The following is a 6,620-nucleotide window of genomic DNA, read 5'->3' on the forward strand; positions in this document are numbered from 1 at the left end:
GTTTTTTGGACAAAGCTGGTCACAGCTGTCTCTTCAGGGTGGAACAGAGTTGCAGTAAGAGTCGAAATGGGAAAGCTGTGAAAACATTAAGGAGTAAATACTTTAAAAGATGCCTGAAATGTCTAGCATGACCACACAGCAAAGTGAAAACACTTTATTCAAAGACTACTTTTATAGCGGTAACCAAAATATGCATAGGAACAATCATGGGCATTGATTGCTCCTGAGTGGTGTCCATCTCTGCAAAGAAACTGTATTACTCTCCTGCCTGGGTTTCAGTTGGGATAGTTAATTTTCTTCTTGTATAACGTTGTGTTTTGGATTTAGTATGAGAAAAATGTTGATAACACATCAATGTTTTAACTATTTCTAAGTAGTGCTTCCTCTAAGTCAAGGACTTGCCAGTTTCCCATCCCCTGCAGGCAAGTAGGTGCACAAGAAGCTGGTTGGGGGGGGGTGGGGGGGGGGGAGTTTCATGACCAGGACAGCTGACCCAAATTGGCCAAGGGACTCTTCCATATGCTAGAACATCATGCTCAGTATATAAATGCGTGGAAGGGGGCTATTGCTGCTGGGGGACACTGGGTATCTGTCAACAGGTGTTGAGCAACTGCATTGTGCATCACTTGCCTTTCTTGGGCTTTATTCCTCTCTTTCTCTCCTTTTCAGTGCAACTATTATTATTATTATTATTATTATTATTATTATTAGTAGTAGTAGTAGTAGTAGTATATAATTATTATATTTTTTCAATTATTAAACTGTTCTCATCTCAGCCCATGAGGTTTACTCTTTTTGCCTGGTGCTAGCTGGGGTTAAACCATGACATCTCCCCAAGCAGTTTTGCCTGCCTGCAAACTGAATGTGTGTGGGGAATGGTTCCTCCCATGTGCTGACTCCCGGACCATCCTGGGAATTATTTGTGTCACACTGACTGGTTTGGACCAGAACAAGCCCAGAGTTCACCTATTTAACCATAAAAAGGGCTGTGCTGCTTAATCCACTAGTGTAAACGCATCCATACTGTTTGCACATATATGTTTGCTAGTTTAAATTACTGAATTAAGAAAAGTGGTGAAGATCCATCAACTCAGGCTTTATCTGAGGTGAGTGTCAAGGTGCAAACTTTTGACTCCAGGACCTGATTCTGTATGTGACCTTCTAGCAGCACTTGCTGACATTGAAACTATCCCATCATTGTTGCTGTTGCTGCCCCTGCTATCTAGATTAAATCTGCCACATTTGTTTTGTGGTGTGGACAGGCCATATGTTCCTTGGAATTTAATTTCCATTTTAAAAATCATTTGGGTGTTTAGCTGCCTTAAACTTCTTGAAAGTCAGCACAGTTAAGGTCACAAAACACTTGGCAAACTTGTGCAAACGCTGCTCAGTGCCTGTCACAGGCTGGCAGCCAGGGGAGCAGTGCTGCAGCTTGCAGCTGGCCCTGGAGGACTATGCCTGGACCCATACTGCTTCAGGGCAGACTCTTGTTATGTTGATACCCAGGGCAGCCACAGGATTCCATGGTGTGATTAGCAGATCTCTGTATATGAGTTAGGAACTCACATGCCTGTTGTCAGCCTGCCCTTGCTCACTTTGGTTTAAATCATAGCCCAGTTGTACTTGGAGCAGCTTCAGCTTACCTGCCTCTCACATGTGGTTCTTGGAGCTGTAAAGAGCTTCTTAGGTGAAGTTTGCAGCCTGTGTTAATCTCAGTGTTTTTGATTTGGTGTGCAGACTAGCTAATTTAAGGGTAATTGGGATCTGCTTACATTACTCCACAGGCACAGCATGCTTCTCAGCAGAGCCACACATCAAGAGGACAAACAAGCCTGCAAACTGCTGCCTGTGCATGTTTGGACGCTTACAGAAGCACAGTTCATCGCTCCTCTAATATACTGGCTTGTATCTGTAGGTCAGAGAAGAGGCTTGTCCTTTCCTGGCCCAGTCCTCCTACCAAGCACAGTTTCCACCTTCAGGGCCCATGGAAGGTCCCAGGTGTCTCAGGCATGATGTCAATGTCAGCTGTAGCCAGTATTTCCCTCATTTGCTACTCAGGGCAGAGGATGAAGAGTAGTGCTTTCAGAAAACACTTCACAGGCATACTGAAAGGTCGCTCACTCACCGGTGACTTATGAACACTACTAGGAATGTCTGTAAGCAGCTCAGGACTGTGGTTCTTTATGGGAAAACCTCCACACCAAACCACTTTTAGTTCACTACACAATGAGATGTGTTAGAGCTTGAATCAGAAGGGAGAGTCCTGTCAGCTGAGTGACTCAAATTAATCTTCACATTAATACTAAATATAATTATCCTGGCTACTGGCAGTTCTACATTTTTAACTAAGGACTGATGTAGCCTGTTCTTCAGCAAGCATACATTTTTAAGTGGACAGAAATTATTTAACAATAGGAAGTTTTGTTATATTTTTGCATGAAAATTATTTACGTGTGTCTTTACTTGAAGATCAGCCAAAGACTCTTTCTCCTTTCCAGATAAAGACTTGCACTTTGAAGAGGGGAGATCACATATAGGCAGTGTTTAATTCCCAATTTGAAAGCTAAAACATGTGGTAGCAATTACCATATGTGTTTTATTGACTGCCGTATTTACTTTAGTGAGCTTGGAGCCAAATTCATTGGATGGTGGGAAAGACTGAAGTACTGAATTCCCCCAAACCAACTCACACAGACCTTTCCTTTTTTTTTACAAGTCCATGCTCTGTGTCAAGAATCACATTTCTGAGATTCATTGAGTATGTCCCTGCTGGCTATTTAAAGGCACTGGTAATTGTGCAGTTATATGGTTCGTTTATTATTGTCTTCCAGCACTTCAGAGCAAAATTGTTTAGGTTTCTTTTTCTGCACACTTTTCAAAGGATTTGATCCCAAGTTTTTAAAAAACGCTAAGGGGAACATCTTTATGACAGCCATATCCTGCTAATGGCCATAGAGATGCATCCTCAGGGAATGCTGGGTGTTTCTTTTAATTACCTGCGCAACCAGGGTCCAGCTGACTGAACTTCACTGCCTTCTCATTTTTCATTCAGACTGTATTCCTTTGGGGCCTACTCATTGCACTCCAATAAATTACATTTGTCAATCTATTGCAAGCAATGTTTTAACTCATGGGTAACTGTAGCATATGTCTGTGTTTAGGTGCCTGCTGTGGTGCTGAAGAGGACACCTGCTGTTGTGTTCAGGTGAACTGGGTTGCGATTGAAGGTAAATTGGGTTGATGAACCTTGGCTAGGTCTAGTGTCAATAAGGAAACCTAAGAGTTTCATCCAGGCTGTGGGATTTTATGTATGTAACAAGGTCCTTTGCCTCCTGTATTTTCTGTGTTTGTGTTTCATCCTTACAAAGGTTGTCCTTTGGACATGTATTTCCAAAATTTCTTGTGCTGTGTTGAAGTAAAGAAAATGGGAGCATAGGTACAGGATAATAGGCAGGTTAGGAAACCTTTGTAACCCAGCTTACTTATGTTGTGTTAATACTTTCTTTACTACTTGGATTTTTAAAATTTTCTTGTGGTAAAAACAGAAAGTTCATTTTTTCCTGATGTTAGTCTACCACTTATAAGCTATCCTTTTGAAAGGACTAAACTCACTGTTGAGCACTTTTTGCAGGTAATCACTGGAAGAGATTTCTTAGGGTCATAACTAAATCTTCTTTACTGAAGATCTTTAGGAATATCTGCTATGAATGTCCTAAGTTCAGCAAGTCCAGCTGTGGGGAGAAGCTGAGTGATTTCTTGGGGTGCCTTTTTAAGTCAGTCTTATTTAAGTTTTTTATGAGTTAAAGTAAAAAAAACAACCCCTCAAATCCATAAGGAAGATACAGGACTAAACCCAGTTTATTCCTCTTTGGTCTAAAAGTCTGTAGAGTACAAACCTGAAAGAGGGCTCTAGTTATTCTACAACTTTTTTTTTGGACAAAATAATATGTGAGCAATTTACCAGAATCAAATACTACCCTTGGAGTACTGCATAATTATTAAAAATTATGATACTGTAGAGCTGGTTACTTCCTTCCTAGAGGCTCTGTTTGCAGTGGCTTTAAGATGTTCAGGGACCATGTCAGACTTCTTGAAGTTTGTTATCTTCCTACAGAGAAAAGTGCCTACTTCTTTGCCTTCGAATAGTGGAATTCTGACATTAAGAGGAGATACAAATCACAATATACAAGACAGAGTTTTATGCCTCCTTCCATCTTGCAAGACTAATTTAGCTTTTTATGAGACTGACAGAGTACTATCCACTTAAGGACAGCAGATTTGGCATCTTGCAGGAAAGGGACACTTTAGATTTTTTCAAAAGTATAGTGCAAGGCTGTCCACAGATTGTCAAAGGCATGTCCTTGTATCCATTATGCTTGCTTCAGATATTTCCATAATTTTTTAATAGCTATGATTTACTTGCTTTGCTTCATTAAAATACTGAAATTAGGGCAACAAACTCAGAAAAATGTTGCCAGTAGTCACTGCTTGTTCTTCTAATCCTTCCTCAACATGCTTGGATGAGCTCTGCTTGTTCCTTCTGTCTGTTGTCATTGTTTGTGCTGTGTTTTGGTGGACGGCCAGGAGAAAAAAAAAAAAAAGAAAAAGAGGGAAAACAGGTCATAGCTGTACAAAGGAAATGTGTGAAACAATTGCATGTGAAGTACCAGTAAATAACAAGCTAATTAAATGTCCCTGTATATTTTAACTTTATAGAATAGCGTATAACAACTTTCATGGATATTATTTTCTCTCACTGTAACGATGATGACCTTACAAATATTTGAAAATAGGAGTAACTACGGAAAGCTGTTTCTGGCAGATGTGCTTGGTGGAAATCTGGAAAACAAGCAATAATTTGGGCTTCATAGCTCATCTCTGACAAGGAAGACCTATAGCATGGGCAGTGACACAATGACATTTCTAGGTCAGGTGTTCCTTTGGGCTGCTAAATGAATTCTGACTCCACTTTGGAGAGATTTGAAATAGGAGTGTAATTAACACCTTTGCCTCTGGATTTCTGGCTTGTGACATAAAGTCTCAGAGAACAGAATACTCTCTGTATGTAAATAATACATATCTCTAGATTCCCTAGATGTTCACTCTTGCTCTTTAAAAAAGAAAAAAATGCTATTTAATGAACATGAGGTTGTTTGTATTTATTTTGCGATGGATGGTACAAGGCAATGGAGAATCTGACTGCTGATATTTTTTCTGTTAGAGATGAACAAATCATCCCATCTTGTTCAAAGAAGGTGGAAAGAGGTAAATCTCTGAAGAACTCAATGAAGCAATAATAAATTTCAGTGAACAAAATGGTGCTGTACCAATAAAGAAATTCTTTCTTTCTTTCTTTACTCTTAAGTTGTTATGGACAGTTACATCAAGGACAGAAGTGTTGTCACTGGATTGATGATCAATTTTTTCATGTGCTTCTGGAAGCTACTTTGAGTCATATTGATGCCTTCTCTTTGATTATTATTGCATTGACAATTTTTCTAATATATCACTATTTTCAAAGGAATCTGTGGAGATCTTGCTTATGGATTCATATTTTAGAAACTGATTCATTAAAGAATATAAAAAGCATGTTCTCTTGGCATACCTGGAGCAAAACCTGTTACAGAAACTATTGATAGATGTGATTAAGGAAGGAGCATTTGCCTTAATTTTAACCTGGACATGCTTGTATAGGCTTCAGAAGATGAATTTTGCCATATCTGTTCATCCTGCTCTATGCTCAGGGAACCTTCTTGTGGCTGATTTGTAACAGGGGGTGGTATTAATAATGGATGGTAACTAAAAGTTTGTTCTAACACAGATTTGTCAAGAGCTACAGTAGGAAGACAGGATTTACTAAAATCATATATCAGGTGTTTGAGAAAAAGCCTTCAGTGGGAGGTTAAATATTTGAGAAGCCTACACTGACTGAATTGTTCATTGGTAACTTGTGAAGTGGCAACATTAGGACACCATGGTTAAAGAACAGCTAAATGACAAACAAAAAGAGCTCAACTCCTTGATTTGATAATAGATGGGTGCTTAGGCAAAAGGGGCAAAATCTATGCCTCTCTAAACCCTGATAGGGATGGCAAGCTGATTTAATCTGGGTGAGTTTTTCCTTATAGTAAGACTGATGGATTTTGGCAGATCACACAGTGCACCTACAAGGCATGTGAGGAGGAGTCATGCAGAAGAATGGTCACATACTTCAGACAACTTCAATGAGAGGCACTTAAATGCTCTTAGACAGTCTTGTGTGGAGGTTAATAACGATACGAGCCTGTCATGAATGAATTACAACTATAGAAATAACTACATTATGTATTTTAACTTCTCAAGGAGATAGCATGCTCTATTTCTGTGCCAAAGCTCCCCTAACTGGTGCATGACATTTGGTCTGAAATGCATACCTTCTTTGAAGGTGTGGACTGGTGTGCAGGCCTTGTTCCGGCCTTTGAACTCCAAAAGCGAGGATTTTCTTTAAGGACAACTATAGTTTTGTTAAAACATCCAAAAATAAATTTTAAACAGTTGATTTTAGAAACTTTATTTCAACTAAATAGGATTTTTGATTATAAAATTAAATAGATAATTGTGTTCATAGGGAAATAATAATA

This window comes from Corvus hawaiiensis, chromosome 2 (assembly GCF_020740725.1).
Source record: "Corvus hawaiiensis isolate bCorHaw1 chromosome 2, bCorHaw1.pri.cur, whole genome shotgun sequence".
Lineage (NCBI taxonomy): Eukaryota > Metazoa > Chordata > Aves > Passeriformes > Corvidae > Corvus > Corvus hawaiiensis.